At 55.5% G+C, this 24,744-nt stretch overlaps 1 protein-coding gene across 2 annotated transcripts in view; it reads left to right on the top strand.

Annotated features, from left to right (window-relative positions):
- The window catches only part of GRIK3 (glutamate ionotropic receptor kainate type subunit 3), a 230,466-nt gene that overhangs the window by 70,835 nt on the left and 134,887 nt on the right, over positions 1 to 24,744 (top strand). The window lies entirely within an intron of this gene.

Raw genomic sequence — 24,744 nt, 5'->3', positions numbered from 1 at the left:
GAGAAGAATTGACTGCGGTTGTCATAAATTCCCCTTTCAGGCAAAGCTTAATCCACATTCTCCTGGGACCTCCCTCCCCCTCTCCCTCCATTTTGAATTAACCCCAAGGGTCCCACCTCCCCCGTGGCCACGGCCAGTCCTCTCCAAGGCTCTGGGAGGACAAGCCCACGTGAGCTCCAGAGAATCCCAATTTCATTCCTCCTTAACCCCCCACGCAAAGGCAGTGACTCACTTGTATGCCGGTAAGCGTGGCCTCTGTGTTAAGAAGCTATTTGCTGGCTTTTTCTCATTTTTTCCTCATTTCAATGAAATTACATTTATAATCTTTTTGCCTGCCTTGGTCAACTTTGAAGAGTCATTAAATTCGCTGATAGGCAGCCTGGTAAACTTTAATTGAATCACGAATCACAGGCTCCTAGAAGGTTCAGCCTTCAGGGGACCTTGGGGACCACATAATTCAGCTCCTTCATTTGACAGATGAGGAAATAGAAGTCTAGTGTGGTTAAGTGACTTGCCCAAGGTCACACTCTGAGTGAGGGCGGCTCTGGGATGAGAACTGAGTCTCTGTCTTGAGTGCATGCCTTCCCCTCCACCACGTGGGCCCTCAGATTCAGCTGTCACTCCTACAGCTCCGCTATGGGATAAATCTTTTGTTTTTGTTTTTAATTTTTTTTCAACGTTTTTATTTATTTTTGGGACAGAGAGAGACAGAGCACGAACGGGGGAGGGGCAGAGAGAGAGGGAGACGCAGAATCGGAAACAGGCTCCAGGCTCCGAGCCGTCAGCCCAGAGCCCGACGCGGGGCTCGAACCCACGGACCGCGAGATCGTGACCTGGCTGAAGTCGGACGCTTAACCGACTGCGCCACCCAGGCGCCCCGGGATAAATCTTAATCGGATCAACAAGCATGTGTCTTATAACTGCGGGAATGAGCAGTATTTCCTTCCCTAGGAAACTGAGTCAGCGGAGGCCTTGGGCTATGATGGTGGTTCTGGCAGCTCGGAGACATTCCTTATGGGCTCCGGCGTAGGATCCCTCTGGGACTTCACTTTTCAAAGTGGCACTTGAGGCTTGAGTTTGATGCTGTTGGTTGGGCCTGCGCTAGTCATGTTGCATGGGGTAGTTGCGGGGTGTAGCGGGAAAGACATGAATAGTCTCGGATTCCAGGCTACGCTACTCACTGTGGGTGGGGTCTTGGTGAAGTCACCTCACCAAACCTCAGTTTCCTCATCTGCCAAATGGGCATCAGTAGATTTCCCTTGCAGGGTTTCTGTGGAGACGATAAAGGTGGGGCATGGGAGAAGTCACCTAGACCACGGCCTGGCACATGGGGATCCCCCCATCCATGCTGGTTATATCAGAAGGGCAGAGATGTGGGGCTCTTGGTTACAGTGACCTGAACTTGTCTGTGGATGCTCTGTGTACAGAGAAGTGGGGGAGAGATCACTGTGTGGGGGCCAGCCCTGGGTCACAAGGAGCCTGTGGTCTGATTTCCTGTCTTTGGGGTCTTTATCAGCCACACTAATCGAGGCTGCCAGGCCAGAGCTCACGGGCACCCTCCAGGAGAGGTTACCTGAGCTCTGACAAATCCTGAACCCTCACCCAGCACCTCTCTCTGGGCAAGACAAGAGGGTACTGTCTGGGGAAGGACTTCAGTGCCGTCCAGAAGGCTGAGGTACAGCAGCCTGACTCGCCCCCATCTGTCTTGGGCCTCACTTGGCTTTGTGAACAGACTCACAAGGGGTCGCTCTCCTCCTGCCCAGGCCGAGCCCACAGCTTCTCCGCACCTCCTGCATCCACATACTTCGTTTGACCCATGGGGCCTCCGTGGTTAAGGGTGTGCTGAGAGAAGGGCGGTGGGCTTCTGCTTAGGAGGAGAAGCCTTCTGACTCTACACCGTCTCTTCACTGTCACCAGCCAGTGCCTCGTCCCTAGGGCTGACTGGGGCTGACAGGCAATCTGGGACCAGTTGGACACACTGAATGCTTTGGGATGCCCTTGTCAATGACAGCCATTCAAAGCCGAAATGCCTCTAGCGGCTATACCAATCCGAAGACTAGGAAGGAGACTGAAGGGGCCTCTCGTGAAGGATCATTTCCTAAAGGACTCTGAACCTCAGTAGGTGGGGAGCTCGCACAGAGGCCGGCACCCTCTGGCTCCTCTTTATAGGTAACAAGAAATAGAAACTCAAAGCAGGGGCTCAGATCCTGCTCCACCACTGACTTCCTGGCTGTGCCACTTTGGGCGAGTTCCCAAACCTCTCTGGGCCTCAAGTGTTCAAAAGGGGGGGTTAAAGGCACATGGTTCAGAGGGTCTTGGTGAGGACTCCATGAAATCATGCATAGAAAGAGCTCAGCACAGGGGCGCCTGGGTGGCTCAGTCGGTTGAGCGTCCGACTTCAGCTCAGGTTGTGATCTCACGGTCCACGGGTTCGAACCCCACGTCAGGCTCTGTGCTGACGGCTCGGAGCCTGGAGCCTGCTTCGGATTCTGTGTCTCCCTCTCTCTCTGCCCCTCCCCGGTCACGCTCTATCTCTCTCTCTGTCTCAAAAATAAATAAACATTAAAAAAATATAAAAAAAAATAAAAAAGAAAGAGCTCAGCACAGTGCCTGCCACGTAGAAAGTGTTCCTCGACATTGTGGTTACTAATGTGACTCCTAAGCCTCCTTCCAGGCCTGCAGGAGACCGTCAGGAAGCGTGACGGGTGTGACTTTCATGTTCAGCCTGGCGTCCTGAGTGTCCTGGTCTCAGGAGGCTGAGCAAGATTGTTTATTCCCGGAGCTGTTTTCTCCACTGTCCGCCTCCCCCAGACATACTCGAGGAGCCAAGTGGGCAGGAGGCACGAGGGAGACCTGCCAGGCTGACGGAGTGGAAGACTGTGGTCTAGCTCCTGTGGACAGACAGATGGAGTAGAGGACGCTGGACACGTGGCCTCCCTGCCTGGGACTCTGACCCCAGGCTTGGCCTGGCCTGGATAGAGACTCTCCTCCTTCTTTTCCCTTTGGCTGGTCCTGTCTCCCTCCGTCCCTCTCTCTCCTTGCTGTTGTACTCCCCCTCCCCCCCCCCCCACTCGTCACCTTCAAACACCCTGGATAATCTTTGGCCACTTATCTATCGCCCTTTCTTTTTCTGCTCCTCTGCCTCTCTGGCTTTTTTCTTTCCTTCCTTCCTTTGTATTGCCTTTTCTCCATCTGACTTGGTCCCTGTCTTTGCGCCTCGAAATCTCCCCCTCTCTCGGAACTTGTGTTCACCTTCTGCCTCTCTCTGTCGCGTAACCTCTCTGCCTCTGTGTGTGCGCATCCCTCTCACTCTTCGGTTGTCCTGTTCGTTCTTTTTCTTTCTCTCCATTTCCTATTCTCTCCCTTCCCCCTACCCCCACCCCTCTGCGCTGAGGCTGTCTCCAGCTCCCCCTGCTTCCCTTCAGGGTTAATCACCCTCTACTCAGGTGAGCCCAGGGCTCTGCTCAGGACTCTTTAGTTTTCCTAGAACAGGTGGTTTGTATGGCTCTCCTCCTTCCCTGCTCCTTCCCCAGAAGCTGAAGCATCAGTTTGATTCTTTCCTGGAAGGTGGGATCGGGGCTGGGACTGACCTCCTGCAGCACATACCTGGGAGTCCCTGAATCTCTTGGAGGAGAGAGTGGGAGGGAACAGAGGCCTGAGCCTACGACCCCACCCGCCACCTGCAGCCCTTTTCTAGCATGGCCAGAGCTTCCATGCAGTGAGGATTTTTTTTAAGTTTGTTTGTTTTGAGAGAGACAGAGAAAGCGCAGGTGGGGGAGGGGCAGAGAGAGAGGGAGAACCCCAAACAGGCTCCGCACAGCCGGCCAGTGCACAGAGCCCGAGGCGGAACTTGAACCCACAAAACCAGGAGATCCTGACCCTGGTCGACCTCGAAGGTCGGACGCTTAACCGACTGAGCCACCCAGGCGTCCCATGAAGTGAGGATTTGTTAAGCCCACTGTGTGCCCAGGGCTGTGGAGGGTGTAGGGGGCAAAGGGGAGAGGGCCTGCTCGTAGAGATCTTTCTATCTGGTTGTGGAGGAGAAGCTAATAGGCGTGAACTGGTTCAGAGGCAGGTAGTAGGCGGTGAAGGAGCGGTAGTTATTCATCATGATGTCCGGAATTGTCAGGGCCAGGGCTGATGTTCCCACCACCACCCGCCATCCCACCCCCCACTCTCTGCTTCCTTAGGCCTCCCTTCCTTTAGACACCTTTCTGTGCCTTCCTCTGACAGCCTGGACCCCATGTCCATCTACAGTCCAGACTCTCAGACCAGCCATCACAGTGTATTGAGCTCATCTGGCCGGGTCTCTCTGTCCTCCTCTGTCAGGCTGGGAGCTCTCCAAGAGCAAAGGCTTTCCTGGTCCTTGGCGAGTCTAGCTGGGCCTGGCACGGAGGAGGGGGCACATTCCGGCCTCTTCCTAGGAGAGGTTGGGAAGTAAGGAGGTGTGATGTGAATTCAAGCAGGACAACCTTGATGCAAGGGTTTTTGCATCCTTTGGCAAAATGGTTCTGTCTGGCACATCCCAGCTCTCCCGAGGCATGAGTGTCGGGGCTGGCAGGCACCTTAGAGAAGACTCTGTCCATCCCTTTCTGTTTACAGATGGGCCCCTGAAGCCCACCCTCAGCCTGGCCTGCCTGGGAGCGGAGGAGGGAAAGGGCCCCTCGGGGCTCCTCCTGGGGCCGGCGGCCCGGCTCACTCTTTCGGGCAGCTGTTTCCACTAATGTGCCACCTCTCTTGGTACCGGTGCCTGTTGCTGTCTTTGTCTGCCCCGAGCTGTCTCTCTGTCTGCCACTGTCCTCATCCTCTCTCTCCTGTTTTTCTTTCCTCTGATGGGATAATTATGCTAATCAGCCTGTCAGAACAAAGATAATTGTGGTGGGCTATTTCAGACTTTGGAATTCAGGCCGGGGCCCCTTTCCTGCTTGCTTCTGCACGCCCTTTAACCTCCCCCCCCCCCACCCAGGTCTGGGCCGGGCAGGTCTGTTGTGGGAACGGTGGGGGACACTCGGGAGCAGCGGCAGGGTGCGAGCGTGGATGAGCGCGTAGGTGTGCCCACGCATGCACACATGCACGCACACACGCACTGCACAGGGCCCACCTCTGTGCACAGGCACACGCTGCACCAAATGTCTGCAGAAAACGGCGGAACACGAGGAGGATAATCGGAGAGCTGGTATCCCTGGCGTAGGATTGCTGAGGGCAGTTCATCTCTGCGTGGCCGGCTCCAGCCCTGGGGTGACCCCCGACCTGCCCCAAAGCTGCAGTGGTAGTGACGTGTGTGTGTGTGGCAGGTATAAAGGCCAAATCAGCACCCTGTCTTCTTTGGGGACTGTGCCCCATCCCCAGCCAGGCCTGGGTCCACTCCCTGGGCACAGTTGGTCATCACTGGGTGGGGGCAGAGGGGGGCTGCTGTGACAGGCGGCAGGGCTGGCCAAGCAGGGCCAGAGGGGCAGTTCTGTGTCCCGAGGGTCTCCAGGGGGGTGAAGGGAGTGATCCCTGAGGAGCCAGGCTCAGCAGTAGGAATCTTGGAGGTGCTCGTGGGGAGGGGAGGGGGGCTGGCAGGAGGTTCTGGACCACCCTCCCTGCTCTCCTGTTTCTCAGATTCTGATGTGTTCCAGAGGAGCTTGGGCTCAGCCCAGGAGTGGATCCAGAGTCCCCGAGGCCACTGTGCAGCCAGCCAAGCCCCTTCACACACCTCCCTCTTGTCCTCAGCGTCCCCTCCTTCTCCAGGGACCCCCAGTCCCCTCACCCGCCTTTCACCTGCACACACTCGACAGTATTTATCAAGCATCAAGCAGATGCCAGGCACTGGGGTCCCCGCCTTCACGGAGCGCTCTGAGTCACCGCTGCCCCCCAGACAGTTCCCCGAAATGTCACCCTCTCCTCTTTGGTCAGAGTACAAGCCCCAATCAGTACCCCCGGATTCAGGATCTGATCCAGCTTTGTTCTGGGCCCTATTTGTCGGAGGCTCAGTTTCTACACCTGTCGTTGGGCATCCTCACGCTCGCTGCCTCTGGGAATGTCAATGAGGTGGGGGAGGGGTGGTGTCTGCCATGGAGCCTGGCGCACTGCGTGGTGCTCAAAACGTAATGGTTCCCCTGCCCCCTCCCGCCATCTTTCCCCTGCCCAGTGCCAAGCGCCCAGACCTTTTAAGGGACCCAGCCAGCAATTTACCTTTAAAAGACCAGCCTCCTCTGTGCCGGCCAGCCCCCTGCCCACTGCATCTCACTGCTCCCTCACCTCCATTCTGGCAAATGGCAGCCAGTCCCCAAGGGAGCCAGGCTGACGCTCTGGATGTGAAGCTGTCCCCACCCCCTCGCTCTTCAGGTGTGGCCCACCCGGCACCCCAGACCAGCTCAAAGCCTCCAGCTCCAGCATAGGGCGGGAGGCGGGGGGGAGGGTGTCTTTCTTCTTGTGCCCGGAGTGAGGCAGGTGAGTCCGCTCACAGGACGGTTCCCCCGCTGGACACGCAGCTCCCCAAGGGCAGGGCCCCCGAGCAGCTGACAGAGGGAATGAATGTGTGATTATGGGAATGAGTGATGAACGAGTATTATCTCTAAGAGAGGAGGTCCAAAGCCTTTATTTTAGAAAATTTCAAAATACACCGAAGTGGAGAGAATGGAAGTCACGCGCTCCTCGGCCGCCCTTGTCATCCGTTGCCAGCTGGGGCCAGAGCTGTTTTCAGCCGTCCCTGCTCACCTGAGTGCCAGCTCTGCTCTGCGCTCCCTCTACCTGCCCACAGATGCTGGTATTCAGGGCCGGGCTCCCGTAGGAATCTTTCAAAATGGCAATACAGATGCCTTGCAAAGGTGGCAATACAGCGTGCCGGTGGGGGAGTGTTGTGGGGGTGGACATGGCCCTGGGCAGCCCTTTCCCCAAAGACAGAAGCCTGTCTGCCTACAGGCCAGCGCGGAAGGAGTTAGCGGCATTTCCTCCCCTCTCTGGTGTGCGTTTGGAACGTCGCTGTCCCAGTAAATTGTGGCCATTTCACAATCGAGCCTTTGAGTCATTTAAATGGCTGTTGGTGAGATGCTACACTGACTCATTTAATCTTCCTAAGTAACTTTCCTCCTCTGGGCTTGTGCTTACGCAGCACCTCTGCCCAGTCTGGAGCCAAGGAGGCTGCTGGCTCCAGGGATCACACCCGCCAGTGCCTGCCCCAGCCCTCTCCTCCTCGGGCTTCTCCCCAGCTCGGCCGCCCCAGCTCAGCTCAGCTCAGCCGAGTGCTGACTTACGTGGGGAGAACAGAGGCTGATGGTGGAAAGGGCGAGTGTCAGAGCTCCTTGGGGCCCTGCTCCCCAGGGAAGACTGGCAGCTTGGGAGAGGAGGAGACTCCTTGGAATCTGGTTCCTGGCACTCTTACTTCCCATTTCGGAGCAGTCAGTCTGGATGCTGAGCCTTCATCCTGGGGGCCTTGGACTTGGCCATGTTTATCCCACATGGGTGACACTGGATCTTGGCCCTGTTGGCCAGGAGGGAGGAGTGGGGAGGGGGACCCTCAAGCAGGAGGTCAGCGAACACTCTGTGGATGCATGTGTGAGTGCCTGTGTGTACATGTGCAAGGTGTGTATGTGTGTGTGTGTGTCTTTAGTCCTAAATGTCTTGGTGTATTTGATGCATCTGTGTCTATACAGCATGTGCCAGGGTGTTTATGAGCCTTCTGCTGTTGTGCCCACGTACATGAGTGCTTCAGTATGGCGTGTTCGGTGTATATTTGGGTACGGGTGCAGCCTATGCGCCTGTTACCCGTGTCTCTGTGTATCTGGGCAGCATGTGTATGTATGTATGTGCGTGTGCATGTGTGTGCATCTTCTGGAGGTCTGTCTGTGTGCAAGTGTGTGTGCCGTGAGTCTGTGCCTCTGTGTGTGGGTGACTCAAAGATCTCTAATGACTTGGCGGTTGTGTTTCTGTGTATTTTGGTGCCGTGTGTGTTTCATGCCTCTGTCCGCCTCTGTGCACCTGTCCACATGTCTGTGTGCTGCTCAGGGATGGGGAAGCACGGCCAAGGCCGGGTTGGGTCGGGCCGCGCCCCCGTGTCCCATGCCTGCCCCTCCCGATCCTGCTGGCAGGGTTGATGCCGGCCGTGCCAGGCCCCACCCTTAGCCCGGTGGGCGGTCACTCACCCACTGCTGCTGTTTTAGGAGAGGAAGCCGCTGGCTGGTGGGCTGACACATTCACCCAAGTCTCAACGAGTCGACGAGCTTGAGGCCCGTTGTGTGCACTTCCGTGTCTGTCTGGCTCCGGCTGTGATGTGTATATGCACGTGCGTGTCCTCGTAGGTACGCAGATGTACACACGTGTGCCTCTGCGTACGTGTGTGCTTGGACCTGTGTGTGGAGGTGAGGGGAGCCCGCTCCCAGCCTCCTCACGCTGATCAGGGTGAGCCTGGGGGACCTGTCTTTGGGAACACAGACGGGTTCTCCTACCTGTTTTCCCGCTCTCCAGCCTCAGGCCCTCTCCCTACCCCTGAGCGTCCTGGAGGTCCCCACATACCACTCAGTGTCGCGCTGCTCATAACCCTCGCAGTTCCCCATCGCTTACTCAGAAACGACCACCTGCCTTCAGGGAGAGGCTGTCCAGGCTTCCCTCCCACTCCCCCCTCAGATGAGCTGTGTGGTTTCTGCCTTCACTTGTGGCTCCCTGCACAGAAGGGCACTCATGAACCTCTTTGGAGCAGGTCCTTGGCTACGTGCTGGGCCCTGGGAGACGCGGGCAGGAGGAGGTCCAGCCTCGCACCCCAGGGCCTGTCGGACTGGTGCAGTAGCAAGCCCAGAGCCGGGATCTAAGGATGTAAGGCATGCCAGACACACGAGTGCTCGGCCACGGCCAGGTCTTCCCAGCGGGCACTCCCTCCCTCCACGTCAGTGTGGAGAGGCCCTCTGGCTTTGAGAGTTCTTTCGGAGCCCCTCTTCCCAGATTCTCTTCTGATTCCCCAGCTGAAGGTGCATGCTTCGCCCTCCTGGTGTCCACACAGCAGCATCAGACTTCGCCCTCTGGGACATCCTCGGGACGGTAGGTTTCCCGAAGCAGAGCTGGGCCTGGAAGCCAGCTCAGAAGAGGGAGGCCAGGGGCTGACTGGCAGCCCCCTGGGGAAAGGGAGGCCCTGCGGTGGCTCCCAGGTGTCCTCAGCACCGTCCCTGGCGTCCTCTAGCCTCTGGATGTGCTCCCCCACCCCAGGCAGCGTTCCTTATTCAAGCTGTTCTCTCTCTTTGTACTTTCCCTTCAGGGAAGCTCTTCCGGGGCCACACTTGGTTGTTAAGCCAATAAAACCCATCTGAATATCTACTCCTGTAGACCTGTGGGTCCCAGTCCTCGCTCTGTGTCTCTACTTGGACGCCTCGAAAGCCCCCAGCTCGCAGCAAATGGCACCTTTAGGTGTCCAGGTCCACAAGCTGGGACCCCGCGGGATCACCGCTGACTCCTGCCCGTCTCCTCTGCCCCGGCCGGTCTATCACTCTGTCTTGTAGGTTTCATCTTCTAAGTGTGCCTAGATCAGTTTCCTTCTCTACGCACCCTCCCACCCCCGAACCATTGTCAGTGCCATCTAGGCCATTCTCCTTGCATCTGCTCTGGCCCCTACTCCTCCCTCTGCTCTACATGTGGTATCTACTGATTCAGTCTTGGAGCTCCACCCCCAAAAGCCGTCAACAGCTCATCATCGCTCTGAGAATAAGCCCCAAAATCTCTGCTCGGTCCACCAGGCGACCGCTGGACCCACTGACTTCTCTTCCTCCACAGATCTCAACTCGACCTCGTCTCTTCAGGTCGGCCTCTCCTGATATCCCTCCCCTCTGCCCCCAGATGTGCCTGGTGGGGTCCTCCTGTCACCTGCTCTGATCACGCCAGGCACCCCTCAGCACTTCCAGAACCCAGGTGGCCTGCTTACTGTAGATGATCTATCTCACTGGTGTCCAGTGAGACCTCCTCCTCTCCAAGGGCTGTGGGGCTGCGGCTGTGTCAGGGGTTGGTCCCCACCGTGTCCCCAGTGCTGGCAGGGAGGTACAGAGTCTGCATAGTCGGGGAGCTCGGCAAACGTGTCCTGAATGAATGGATGCATAGAGGGCACTCAACCACCTTCTCTTCCTCCTTTTTCCTCTCCTCCTCCAGGCGGTCCTGGGCCAGCCTGCTTGCTCCCGCAGAGGACACAGTGCGGACACTTCAGTGGTGACACTGATGCTCCCTGTCGTCTGCCTTGTACAATGTGCCGCTCATGTTGCTCCCTTAGCCTGGAGGACTTTTTCCCCGTTACCTGGCTGGGTTCCTTCCGGGCCTTCAGATCTTGGCTTTAAACGGTCCCTCTTTGAAGAGGCCTTCCCTGATGGCCACATGCAAATTACCCTCCCCAGCTCCCCACTCTGTATCATTACACCTTGGCTTTTTCCTTCCTGACACTTCTGTAGTCAAATAGTTGTTCATTCGTACACTTTTTGTTGCTTGTTTGCCCCTGCCAGACCGTAAGCCCTAGGAGGTCGTGGACCACGTCTGTTGATTCCCTGTCAGTTACCCAGTGCCCATCACAGAGCCTGCTTGGCATGCAGTAGGTGCTCAATAAGTGTATAAATGAATGAATGAGGGATTGCATTGTGTAACTGATTTTCCAACCCTGTGAAGGATCCATTTTAGAGATCAGAAAACTGAGGGGATTTTTTAAGTGTTTTATTTAATTTGAGAGAGAGAGAAGAGTGAGCAGGGGAGGGGCAGACAGACAGGGAGAGAGAGAGAATCCCAAGCAGGCTCCACGCTGGCTTAAAGTCACGGACTGTAAGATCATGACATGAGCTGAAATCAAGAGTCAGACGCTCAACCGCCTGAGCTACCCTAGCTCCTGGAGAAAACGGAGTTTCACAGAGGCTTAGCAACTCACCAGTGGTCACAGCTAATGAGAGGTGAAGTGGGGATTCAAACCCAGGTCTTATCTGACCTGAAAGCCTAACTCCATTCATTCATTCACTCATTCATTCATTCACTTTGTCCATCTCTCATTCTATGCTGGGAAGCAGGACACAGAGGAGATGAATCGTGCTGTCTGGGAGATGTCTCGGGCCGGCAGGGGAGAGGACTTCGGGGGCCTGAGGAGACTGCCTGGAAGAGGGGCCCTCTGAGTAGGATTTTGTGGGAGGAGTAGGCTTTCCTCACTGGGTGGTCCATGCTGCACAGCAGGAAGAGCACTGGACAGGGAGTCAAGAGGCCTGGGATCTACTGTGTACCACTGCCCGCCCCCCTGACTTCAGGAAACCTGCTTCCACACTTGTAAAGTGAAGGGCCTGGTCCTGTTCTGACAGCACATCTGCCGAGGTAGCTACTTGGCAGGACATTCATTTTCCTTTCCTTTCCTTCCCTTTCCTCTCTTTTCCCCCTCACAAGAGAGGTCACCTTACCAAGATCCTAGACGGGCTGTCTGGTAGAGTGGGAGGAGCAGGGGCCTTCGCAGGCTTCCTGCCCCGGGACACCGCTCTCCTGCACCCCCACCTCCTGCCCCCTTACTTCCCTCTCCTCCCGCCCTCAGTGTCTCCCCAGTTCTCCCTTCTCCTCCCCTCCTTCGTCCCCCCTCCTCTCCTCCTCCCTGCCCCCTTCCTTATATCCCTTCCTCTTCTTCCTCTTCCTCCCTTTCTCCGCCTCCTCCCTTTTACTCCTCTTCCCACCCTGCCAAGGGGGAGAGCACAAAGGGTAGTCAAAGTTAATTTAGGCTCAAGTGCCTGGTCACCTAGAAACAAGGCCAGTCCCCTGGTGCAGGGCCTCAGCCGTGGCCTCATTAATCTGCGAGAGACCAGCATCGGCGGTGCCGACGTAAGTAAGTAGGACAGAGGCATGCTGCGGTGGAGGGGGGCCTTGGGCTCTGGCCACTTGGCCCCCCAGCGGTCACATGGCCACCCCCAGGTGTGCAGTGGGAAGAAGACAAAGGAGAAAGAAGGAGAAACAAAGACCCCCGGGTGTCTGCTGTCCCTTCCTCCATGTGTCCTTGCTTTTGGCCCAAGGACCCTCGGGTTTTTGCTGTCCCTTTCCTGCATGCGTCCTTGATTGTGGTCCACTCTTCCTGACCCTGAACGCAGGGCTGCATTGGTAGAGACCCACCTTCAGAGGGTGTTGCAGAGCCCGGAGTCCCCTGTCCTGCTCTCTGCTTGCAAGCACTGACCCTCAAAGGACTCCTGTGTCCAGCCTCACAGCTGTGAGCTTCGACATCGGGAGTGCTGGGTGAGCCCGAGCAGTTTGGCCTCCTGGGTCAGCCACTTCCTTCATAAAGCCACCTCCTCCCAGCCACATGCTCCGTACCTTCTTTCCTGGGCCCTGCCCTGGGACGTCTTCTTTCTGGGTCTGAGTACATCTGTTCTGTTCTGCGCTGGCTAATGTTGAGAAGAACCTCTGACCCCAGCCCGAACTGAGGCTCCGCCATACCCCAGCCCAGACCTTCTGCAGTCACTGTAGCATTAACGGGCCCCTGATATCCCAGGGGGATAAGTGTGTAATTGGTAGGTGAGAGTGCACAATCATTCATGAGAACCTGCTCCCGCAAGTTGTGACCCCAAAGCCCCGGTTGTGTTTTGCAGCGGGGCTAACATCAAGTTTTCATCAAGATAGTTCGTAGAATAGGGGTGCCTGCCTGGGTGGCTCAGTCAGTTACGCGTCCGACTTCAGCTCAGGTCATGATCTCACAGTCTGTGGGTTCGAGCCCCGCGTCGGGCTCTGTGCTGACAGCTCGGAGCCTGGAGCCTGCTTTGGGTTCTGTGTCTCCCCCTCTCTCTGCCCTTCCCCCGCGCATGCTCTGTCTCTCTCTCTGTCTCAAAAATAAATGAAAACATTTAAAAAAAGATAGTTCGTAGAATAAACAGGCAAATCTCATGGAGGCCCTCGCCTTTACCAGAGCGAATTGTATAGCGGGAGGAAGGGTACCAGCTGGGCCAAGCATCTTCTGCATGGCGTGTCCCTGCTCTGTGCTATCTGCTGGCCGCACAGCCAGACTGACTCAGCCAAGCCCATTCTAGTTTGGTCTTCTGGAAATCTTATCTATCTGGGAGTGTGGGAGGATGGGCTTAAACACCTAGGGACCCAATTGTTAGGATTTGTCAAGGAAATCATGCAGCACCCACATTTTTTTTGGGGGGGGGGAATACTTTGCTGAAAAAATATTATATTTATCGATGGGAAAAAGACTGGAAGGACCTGTACCAAAATACGAACAGTGATTTTTTGGATGGAAGGGCAATTGGAAGTATCGCTAGTTTTTTTTTCTTTCTGTTATGCGGTGTGCACGTATTTTGTAAGCAGGAATGAATATATTTAAAAATCTGAATTTGAATGCCAACTTGATCGGGTCTCAGCTGAGCTATCTTTGGCAAGCCAGTTCTCCTTACAGAGTTCCAACTTCTACGTCACTAGGATTGGGGTAATAAAACCCATTCTGTAGCATTGTTCTGAAAAAGAAAACAAGATTGTGTGTGCGTGTGTGTGTGTGTGTGTGCGCGCGCGCACATGTGAATACTGAAGCCAGAGCTAGTGCATGTTTAGAACAACTCCGGGATCATGGGGGCACACACAGGTGCCATAGTGTCGGGTGGCTTGGATTCGAATCCTGACCCTGATACTTACAAGCTATGCATCTTTGGGAAGGTTGCTTAACCACTGTGTGCCTCTTTTTTGTCTGTAAAATGGGGTGGTTATAACAAATAAAGGCATTAATGCATGCAAAGCACTTAAAATGGTGCCCATACACAACAAGTGGTCAATAAATGCTGGTAGTGGGAGTAGTAGTATTTTATTGTCGAATACATGTTCTTTCACTTTCTTTCTAGACCATTAGGATTCAAAGCCCTGTGTGGCTCATGGCGTCGTTTTATTCCAGGAGGATTCCATCTGCCTGCCTATTTCAGAGTCAAGGGAGACAGAGGTCCCCCAGGAGCCTCAGCCAAGGAAAATTGGGGCTCAGTGTAGAGCTGGGATCAAAGGTCAGAATGGGGTTAAAGTCAAGGTTCAGTCTGATGTGAGAATCAAGACTAATCTGAAGAAAGATTTAGGTCTCCGGGGCAGGAGCACAGATTCGTCTCTTGCTTTCCAATGGAAGCCGGCAGGCTCTGGGGCCTGCTCTGTGCTGCTGGCTGGACATCCAGAAAGGATCTTTCCCTGGGTCCCAAGCTCACCCCTCAGTGAACTCATCCTTGGGCCTGTTGCAGCCTCCCCAGAGGCCAGACCTTCCTTCCTAAACAGTCTGAGCCACCCAGCAGTGCCCTGACCCATCCTCAAGGAATCCCTGGGAGCTACCCTCTGTGTCCTGGTCCCTGGTCATCTTCCAGCTCAGGGATCGGCCACCTCAGCTCTGGCGGGAGGGAGGAGCACCCTTATCACGCCTGCGCCGGACCTTGGCTGTATTTTTAGAATCGCTCTGGGCCCGTCCACCTGGTGGCAGTGGGCTGGACAGCTGGACAAGGAGGCCGGGTGCCTCTTGTCCCAGGCAGTGACGAGTTGATGGAAGGCCAGGCTGTCCCCTAGAGCCGAGCTGGGCTCCTGTGCTGGGCCGTGCTGGTGATGAGCGGGCATGGAGCTGTGTGCACAGATGGCCCTACATGCACTCATAATTTGCCAGAATAAATAGTTGTTATTAATCTCCCCTGCGCTTTCCTCCTTCCCCTGCCTCCCCCATTTGCTGCTCGCCTCGGGCTGATTGAGAGGCACTTGAAGGCAGGGGCTGAGTTTTACTTATCTTGCTGCCCCCGGTGCCTGGTTCAGGGCCTAGCACACAGTAGGTGCACTCTCAGCATGAAACCAGGTACATATGTGCCCCTACCTTCCATCACAGGAGTGCATCCAAACCAGATTTATACACAGTAGGGTTTCAGCCGACTCAGACTGGCCCACAGGAGGTGATTTCTTGGCACAGAACCTGGCCCATGAGAGATCCCTCCTCATATGGGACCTGGCACACAGTAGAAGTCATGCAGCATGGTGTTTGGCACATAGTAGGGCCTCGGCCAACCCAGAGTTTGGCTGGGAGTAGGTAAATTTCAGAAAAATGCTTGCTGAGTCGAATCTTCTCTCTCTATACCGCACTCAAGAAATAATTACTGAGTACCTAGGAGGTACCTGATTTGGTACTAGGTATTGTGTGGGGGAAGAGGGTGGGTAAGACACAGGCCTTTCATTCTTATTTAAGGAACCTACAGCCAAGTGATGAAATATTAGCCCTTCAGAAATACTCTATCACATGGCTGACCGAGTGAGGTCGGTTAAAGGAGGGGGGCTGCCTGGAGGAAGAGGCATGGGAGATGGATCAAGTGTCCCACTTGAGCTTTAGTACGAAGGCGACTGATAGAGCATGGGTTGGGCCCGTGAGGACAGCTGCGGTGTCGTGAATTGCTGTAGCAGAGAGTACGAAGTGTGGGGGGACAGGGCTGTCATTCGTTTGTTCAGCAAGCACCAGTCCCTGGGACAGACTGGCACTGCCCTGAGCCCTGATGTTGTGGCTACGGATTAAACCATCCCTGCTTTCGGCGGGGCAGGAGGGTCAAAACTCCAATAGGCTCAGGTCGTGATCTCGCGGTTCATGAGTTCGAGCCCCCGCCTCGGGCACGCTGCTGTCAGCATAGAGCCTGCTTCAGATTCTCTGTCTCCCTGTCTCTCTGCTCCTCCCCTGCTCGCTCTCTCTCTCTCTCTCTCAAAAATAGATAAGAACGTTTTTAAAAACTTAAAAAGAAATCCAGTATACTGGTTGTCAGCTGTTGATAGTGTTTTGAGGGAAACCTAAAGCTTTAGGGTGAGGGCGTGAAAGACCGGACCAGACAGGTGGGCTCCTTTGGACGGTAACCTGATATGATATGTTGACATTTGAGCCAAAACCCGAATCCCAGAAGGGAGAGCGCACGTGAGGTGTCAGGGAGAGAACCCAGTAGGTAGACAGAAGGGAGGGAGCGCAGGGGGTGGGAGCCAGACTGGGAAGGGCCTTGAACACCAGTATAAGGAACTTGGACTTGACTCTGTAGCCAGTGGCCTGCCTTTGAAGGCTTTTGAACAGAGGAGGGACGTAATCAGAGCCTCAGAAGGAAGAAACCGGCAGAGCTGGGGCTGCGGTGGGGGGCGGGGGGGGGGGCACCGGAACTGGAGGCCAGTGATGGGGGGGCAGCTCCAGGTGGAGGAGGACAGAGCCGGGAGGCAGGTGCTATAGGCATTTAACAGCGGAATTGTCTGGTTGTCTGAGGTTGAAGGAAGAGGAAAAGCAAAAAGGCGGATGAGGGTGAGTGGGGACCCCTCGATGAGAAACAGAAACACCAGGCCCTGGAGTGGGTTGAGGGAGCAGGTCCCTTCTGAAACGGATGTTCCTCCTGCTTCTCTCCCCCACCCCCCCACCCCCATCCAAACCCTCTTCTCTCCTCCTCCAGTGCCTTTCCCTACAGTCTGGAGACTCCACAATCCAAATCCTGAGGAGTATCTTGCCGTTGGCCTTACATGTGTCTCTTTCTCCTTCTCCTCTGTCCTCCTCAACCCTCTGAGCCAACCTTCTTGGAGGAGATCCTGAAAATCAACTAGTCCGGGTCTTTGTGGGGCCCCTGACCGCCTGATGGGTTGTGGGCAATATCAGGAGAAGCTAAGTGCTCTGGGTTTTGTGCTGGACAAAATGGGGTTGGAGTCCCCGCTCCGCTGTTTACAAGCAGTGTGATGTTGGGTGAGTTACTTAACGTCTCTGAGCCTCCGATTCCTCCCCTGTAAATGAGAACATGCATGTGCTAGCATGGGGCCTGACACAGATTAAGGCTTCAGAGAGCATTGGCTGTTGCTGTTATTGTTGTTGTTAATATTATTGCTGTGACTTGTTAGCCACGCGTGAGGCCGTTCACCCCGGCAGGTCCTTCGGGTCCCAGAGCCGCCTTCGGGAAGGTGTGTGTGGTTTGGAATCAGGCTGATCTGCTCAAGTCATTCCTGAGGAGTTGCTCATCCCGGTGTCTATTTGGGCCACCCGGTAGGGGAGAAGGTAGGCAGCCAGTGCCCCTTCCATAGCGTGCAGCAGGCTCTGGGCCTGAGTCTCCCTGCAGCAAGCCCAGCGGGCACTCGCAGACTCCTTGCTGTGTGCGCTGGGTAATCCCAAGGCCCTGCCCCCAGCTTGCAGTGTATTGCCCCCAGGGCCCATGTCCCCTCGGGCAAAGGACAGGTGTCCCATTTTTACTGTCAGGGCGCAGCCTTGCCTCTCAGCCCCAGGCCACAGGTGTCAGGGTTTCCCAGGGAGGAAGATCTGGCTTCTGTCCCTGGCCTGGCCTGGGCTATCATGATGGGGATTTTGGCTCCCCACTGCCCACAGGCCCGGCCAATATCCTGGCTGCATCCCAAAGCTCTGCCCTCCCCTCTCACTCTCTGGCCTCCTCAGACCTATACCTGGCTTTTCACCTCTGCCTCTGCCACCAGCCAGGAGCTTCTTGGGGTCCAGGAGTTAGCCACCCTGGGGAAACCAGGGTACTCCATAACGTAAGACTCTTTGGGGCACAGGGCTTCATCCACGGGGACCCAGGGGAATGAGACACACATCCTCATCCAGCACGGAGTGGTAAGAAGAACAGAACATCCAAAGCTGCCACTCAGCTGTGTGACCTTGGGCAAGTCCCCTAACGTCTCTGAGCTTCTGTTTCCTCAACTCTGAAGTGAGAAGAGAAATTCCATCCTTTCAGAGCCAGTGTGTGGATTAAATGAGATTTTAAACCCCAAAAGCACCTTTGGAGCTATAACATGCTTAGGAATGTGGGTTGTGTATTAAATACCTGAGTCAGGAGCCCAGGCCCTGATGACAACGTTGAGCCATCCACAACGTCTCTCGGGTCCCCCGTGTCCTCCTATCTGTTGCATAAAGTCTCAGTCTAAATGATGTTGCAGGATCAGTTTTCATGATACCACAAGTCCCTGCCGGCTCAGAAAGCCTGGGATGGGCACCTGGACTTTTCCATTCCCTGTTGGGGACCTTGAGGCCCGAGAGCGCACCCCTGCCCAGGCCAAGGGCTCAGACCCGCCCCCCCCCCAGCTGCCCCATCTCAGTCCACTCGAACCAGCCCCTCTCTGCTCTGCTGCCCCTTGTCCCCTAACCTGGAGCCCTGTCCAGAAAACTAATTGCTGTGGCTCCAGTGTTTATTTGGAGACAATACAAGTCAATTGAAACTGCCGCATCAGGAGAAATATGTTCCACTTAGATCTTTAAATTAGCTCAGCGTCTGCCTTTGATGAGGCCGACTTGGGAGAGGCGTCCGCCCTCGTGCTCCACTGATCATTGGCCATTGTGGGCCATTTGCTTAATGAACAGTGTGGCCAGCGGCCAGGGGGTGGGGACAGCCAGGCACACCTGCCCATAGGCTGGCGAGGCTGGGTGGCCTTGCTGTCGTGCCATTTGCCTTGGCCCTCGGCTCCACAGCCGACCCTTCTGGTTGGAGAGGACACTGAGGTCGGCTCAAGCTGTTGCTAATGGCCAGAATAGAAAGGTGGTGCCAGCCACGGATTACGAGGCGCTTCCCGTGTCCCCTGCCAGGCACAGGCTGAGCCCTCTGCAGACGTTACCTCACTGCCAATCGGAGCAGCCTTAAGAGGTCAAGGCCGTTGTTCTCCCATTTTATGGACACGAGACTGATTACAGCCACATGTCTCTGACTCAGAAGCCCGTGGAAGTCAGCGGAAGAGGATGGGAGGGAAGGGGGCTGCGGCGGAGGATGAGGTGCGATGCACTGGAGACTTCCGGCCAGAAACTTCGGAGGCCCCGTCTGTCTTCCCTTTTGTTTTGTGGACTCAGGCGTGCATCCTGGGAGCAGATGCTCTGCAGCCTGAGAACACTCCTTCCCCTCCTGCTCCCCTTCCTCCTTTCTTCCCCCTGCCCCTCTCCCTCCCTCCCTCCCCCTGCCCTGACATCCTGCAACCCTCAATTTCCTGCTTCGCCCCCAGATCCCTAAGTGTGGGGGTGCTGCAGAGATCCAGGGGAAGCCTGTGACCCTTTCGGCCTGCAGGGCCTTCCAACAAGGACGCCTCTCTGCCATCTCTAATGTTGCCTTCTAGATGATCCTCAGGTGTCCCGACTCACGTGCCTTCCAGAGGTTCTGTTCCCTAGCAGAGCTATAGCCCTGGGAAAGTTGTTCTTTACTCCCGTCTTTGTCCCAGGCCTTCCTTCCGGGGTGGGGGAGTGGATTTAGAAGTCATGATTGCAGACCTTTGAGGAGCTCCCAGTCTGGAGCAGCTGTGTGTGTCCCAGGTAGAAAGGGATAGGGTCCTAAGCCGCCGCGGCAGTCCCCAGGTTTGCTCGGATGCCCGGTGTCAGATGTGAGACCCGAGCCGGCCCAGAGCCTGGTGAGGAGGCCCTGAAGGGCAATGACCTCACCTTCCCCAGAACCCCGCCACACCTACAGGCCCAGCTCGGCTCTCTGTCTGCGAGTGAAGCATTTCCCTGCAGCCAGGGACGTGGCAGGTACCTGCAGGGCCAGTCAGACTGGGTGGGTCCGGTGCCTGAACCAGACCAGCCCCTGGCTGGGGCAGCACAAGCCAGAGATGGGCATTGCTGGCTCCACCCTAGGATGATGGTAGGCCCCTTGAGGACAGGGCACGTGCCTTCTCCTCCTAGAGCCCCACAACCCTTGTCCTGCACGGGCCTGCCTGGTGAGACTAGACCATGAATGAGTAAACAGTAGCTATTGTTAATGCGGCTACTAGTCATTCATTTTTCCTTTATTCATTTGCTCATTTACCGTCTACTCTTGCCAGGAAGTTTCTGGTCCAGATTCTTAACATGTAATTATCTCCAGGGCCGGGACCGGGGAGAGACTTAATGAGGTGCCTCGGGCACAAAATTTAAGGAGACCCTCGCTCTCAGGGTCATGGGAGTGCCTGATTATCTCAGCTCCTGAAAATAACCTTGCTGGTAGGTATCGTAATTTCCAGAGATGAGGAAATGAAGTCAGAGAAAGGCTAATTCGTTTCCCCTGGTCACCTGGCTGGGAGATATTTATTCCCAGATCTGTGGGACTCCAGTGCCTTTGTTCTTCCCTCTGAACGGTCCTCAGTTTCCCTGCCTTGCCTGACCTCCCGGGTGGGGCCCCGGCTCAAGGCAGGGAGGGTGAGTTACTGTCGTTTACTTTCCGTGTGTGTTAGCTCCGCATGGCTCCCTCTCCTGTGTCCTGAGCACAGACTGAGCGCTTAGGGGCCAGTCCTGTCTCCTCTGCTTAGCAGAGGACAGTGAACTCTCAGCGCCTCCATGTTGATCTGCAAACAGGGACAAAATAATAGTCCCTATTTCGTGGGTTGCCGTGAGCCTTGATGAGAAGGGATGTGTAATACGCACAGCACTTAGAACAGCGCCTGCTATGCAGCTTCATGGAATTGTTAGCTGTTAACTTTCATAGCTGGGTAACCTGTTGTCACCCCAAGGTAGGTGGGGTCTGCAGTGAGCCCCAAACCCTCAGCCCACTGAGCCTTCAAGATTCAGTCTCCACCTCCCTCTCAGGAGAGCTGCCCTCCAGGCTAACAGTTCCCAGCCTGTTACCTCAAGGCTTCTGGGATGGCAAGTGCCCCATCAATGCCCCCCCCAGGTGGAATGATGGGGATAGGGTTTGGTCCCTGCCACCCTATTCGCCCTCTGCCTCTAGGCAGGGGAGCAGCCTCCCTGGCTCCTTCCAGCTTGAGGTCTCCTGGAACTCACACTGGAGCTTTGGAGAGCGAGAATTCACACCTCACTGAAAATTCGTTTCAAACAATTAGCAGGTCTTTATTGGAGGAGCCTTTGAAGTGGGAGCCCAGACCCATCTCCGTGAAGGATTTCCCCCCAAATGACAGGCTGGCAGACGCTGCCACCAGCTTGGCCCTTCCCTGAGTGCCAGGGGCTCCTGGCTCTGGGATGGCACCATGGGGCTCCTGTGCTCTCTACTATAGCCCCTCAGTGTCCTCCTGTCTGGCACAGAGGACTGCTGAGACCGTAGATAATGCGTGGAGCTGGGGTCCCCCTGGGGTGGGGGGCGCTTTATCAAGTCTGTGGGATTTTTCTGTTTTCCAAATCTGTCAACCCACAGGCTAAGGCAGCTGAAGCCCTTGACTGTGAACTTGGAGCTCATGCATCCTTGAACAGTGCCTAAAACTGTGTAATTATCAGTCGAATGAATGTACGGATTCCTCCAATGATTGGCCCTGTGGCCGTAAGCCGGCCTCCATTTCCATAGGCAAACTGGAGGCAGGGTGGGTGAGAGAGGAGTGGGCTGTCTGGTCTCCAGGGCTCTGAGCCAAACCTACTTTTCTTAGAAGGGCTTCTATTGCAGTGGAGTGAAGACTGGGTTCTGACTCTGCTCCCCTTCTACCTACGTGATCTTGAGCCAGGCCTCCAGGTGCATCTCGGTTTCTCCATCTGTAAAATGGGTAAACTTCTGCTTCGGATTCTGTATCTCCCTCTCAGCCCCTCCTCTGCTCACACTGTGTCTCTCTCGGTCTCTCAAAATTGAATAGACGTGAAAAAAAAATTTTTTTAATGGGTAAACTAATCTCTATGTTGCAGAGCAAGTGTACAGATGAAATGAAGTCATACCTGGAAAGTGCCAGGCCCGATAAGTGCTCGCGATTGATCGGCTACAGCCTATGCCCCTTACCGTGACTTTTCTGACCTCTTCCTCCACAGCCAAAGTAGGCTGTTCGTTAGCTATGGCGGGAAGGGCCCTTTCTGCATCATCCTAACCCCGCAGAACTGAGGCGGGGAGAAGGGGGGCAGGGAGAGCCAGGAAGGATGGGCGCTGAAAGGATCCTATCCCCACGCTCCTGCCCCACGAGGCAGCCCCCAGCCTGGGCCTCCAGGCTGCTGTTTGATTCCCTTTCTTTGACATTCCATCCATCATCATAATTGCTTCTCCCGAAAAATGAATTTGTAGTTGATTTCTTCAAAAGAGGGAATCAGCCAACAGATAAAAAGCTTGTTTTATTTAATTTGCATGAAGAGGCCGCCTGCTGCCCCCAGCTGTGCCAGCTGGGCTGTGGGGAGGGGGCCTGGCGGCAGGTACTGTGTTTACACAGGTAGGCACGGCTGTTCCCCGGCTCAGGACCTCCCTCCCAGGTTGTGGAGATCCTGGCCCCGGGGGGGGGGGGTCTTTGGTGTCCCCGCTGGGCTGAAATCATTCTATCCCAAGAGACCTGCACCTGCCCCACACCTGTCATTGCTGGGGCAGGACGAGGCTTCTAGCTCTGAGGGCCGAGGGTCACGAAGCCAGATGCTCCTGAGGGCAAAACTCGGGACATCAGGGGCTCTATTAGGCCAGGGTCTGATCCACATGCCAGATATCACTGAGTTTTCTCAGGAGGAAGGGGCATTTAAATGGCACGTATGGGGTACCTGGAGGGCATAGTTGGTTAAGCATCCGACTTTGGCTCAGGTCATGATCTCACGGTTTGTGAGTTCGAGCCCCATGTCAGGCTTTGTGCTGACAGCTAGGAGCCTGGAGCCTGCTTTGGATTCTTTGCCCCCCCCCCCCGACCCCGTCCCTCCCCCACTGTGCTCTATCTCTCTCTCTCTGTCTCTCTCTCTCTCTCAAAAGTAAATAAACATTTAAAAAAATAACAAATTGCATGTATGTTTGGGTCAAATTGAGAACTGCAGATTCCTCTGTGAGATATATTTCACCCAAGGGTGTTGTGTTTCCTCTCAGTTTAGCAAACACTTGATGATGCTCCCGTGCTCCCAGAGCATGGCTGATTCTCTCCAGAAGCTTCTCTTGCGGTCAGTGTGAGCCCTGTCTTTAGGAGAAATTCTTGGCAGGGGCGAGGGTTAATGGACAAGGCAGAGCATAGCCGGGGGTAGGAGTGGGACCAGACAGGGAAGGCCTACTGAAGAGATGCCTCAAAGGTTAAGTGATATCCAGGGAGATGGGCACCAAGGTTTCCTGGGGCAGAATTCGGCAGAGCTCCTCGCCTTGTCCAACATCTGGAGAAAGTGCCAAACACGTAGACGGTTCTCCACCAAGACGCTTCAAAGATTCAGAGGCTTAGGTACACCACGGATGGAGGTGGGGTGGGGTGTGCGTGTAATTTGTTGTTGAAACCTGGACGCTTCTGCACGTGAAAATGGGCTGTATTCATAATTACTCCAGGACAACAGGTGTAACTGAGACTGTCCCTGGCAAAGCAAATGTGTGTCTTCGGGTCGACCGTGTGCCAGATGCACTGAGGACTTAGGCCAGCAGGGCGTGCTCCCAAGAACTGCCAAAAAGAGCATCGGACATTTCTGGAGAGAATGACAGGGCATCCGTGGGGTGACCGGGGCCACAGAATGGAGGTGGGGCAGTAGCTGGGAGACTGCATTGGCGGGGATGGGGGGGGTAGGTTTCATCCCCTGGGGCTGCTGCTTAGGGCAAGTCTCATACCCTCTCTAGGCCGGTGTTTCCTCTGCAGGAGTTGCTGAATGTGAGAGGGTCTCACACGTTTATTACATCTGTAATTGCCTTGCTCCTTCATTTGTCCCCTTTCTTACTGCGTGTGCTCCTGCCTGTCACATAAGTCTATGAGGACAGAGGCCTTGTGCGTCTTACTCGCTGCGATGTGCACAGCTTCTAGAACAGTCTAGCGGGGGTAGATACTCCGCAAGTGGGATGCGGTCATGGGGGGTCTGCGAGGGGCCTCGCTTGCACACGCTTCCGGGTGCGGCAAGGATGACCGCGTCGGGATGGCCCGCGACGGCTTTGGTAGAGGCTGGTGGCGCAGGTTCTTCTCCAGGAGTTCCTGCTTGGTCTCTGCTCTTGTGTTTTTGTCCCCTTTTCTGAGTCGCATGGAATTCTCCTACCCCTGACCACCCCCCACCCCCCATCTGTAAGAAGAAGCGACATTCCAGGCGCAGAATCCTCGTTGCAATTATTAGGTTTTTTTTAGAAGATTGCAATTTTTAAAAAAAATTTTTTTAACGTTTATTTATTTTTGAGACAGAGAGAGACAGAGCATGAACGGGGGAGGGTCAGAGAGAGGGAGACGCAGAATCCGGAACAGGCTCCAGGCTCCACGCTGTCAGCACAGAGCCCGACACGGGGCTCGAACCCGTGAACTGCGAGATCATGACCTGAGCCGAAGTCCGACGCTTCACGACGGAGCCACCCAGGTGCCCCAGAAGATTGCAGTTTTTTAAGTTGATGTACTTATCTTGAGAGAGACACAGCACGAGAGGGAGAGGCGCAGAAAGAAAGAGGATACTTTCTCCGTGTTGCCAGCTGCGGAGCCCAACACGGGGCTCGATCCCAGAAACTCTGAGATCATGACCACCAGAAGGGAGACGCTCAACCGACTGAGCCCCCCGGGCGCCCCACCCCCACCCCCCGTTTGCAGTTGTTAAGGCAGGTTTGGGGGTGGGATGGGGCAAGGGGCTCCCTGGCTTTACGAACACGGCAGTGATTACCTTAAAAAGCATTATGAACAGCAACTATGGCTCACGGAGGTAGGGGTGGGGCTACATCTTCTTTTCTTCTTCCTCGAGGGGTGGGTGTGAACTCCCACCGGAGGCACCGCGTCCGACCATCTGAGTCGCTCCTCCTGCCCGTCTTCCCTCCCGCGTGGACTCTATGTTCTCCATGTGGCTGTGGTTGTGTCTGTGGTTGTGCCTCGTCTGAGCTGGGATGGAGCTGCCGCACGTCGCATGGCCCCCCGCTTGGCTGCGAGCAGCAGTGGTTTGTCCTCGCCTGGCAAACGCACAAAGCCAAGGGCAGGATCTTTTCCGTGGTTTCGTTGGGGGAGACTTTCTTCCTTGGTAGCTCCTTGTTGTGACTGTGGACGTCGCCACTTGGGTCA

The sequence above is a fragment of the Felis catus genome, chromosome C1, assembly GCF_018350175.1.
Source record: "Felis catus isolate Fca126 chromosome C1, F.catus_Fca126_mat1.0, whole genome shotgun sequence".
Lineage (NCBI taxonomy): Eukaryota > Metazoa > Chordata > Mammalia > Carnivora > Felidae > Felis > Felis catus.
The sequence above is the reverse complement of the archived record's forward strand: the minus strand, read 5'-3'. Positions and strand labels throughout refer to the sequence as shown.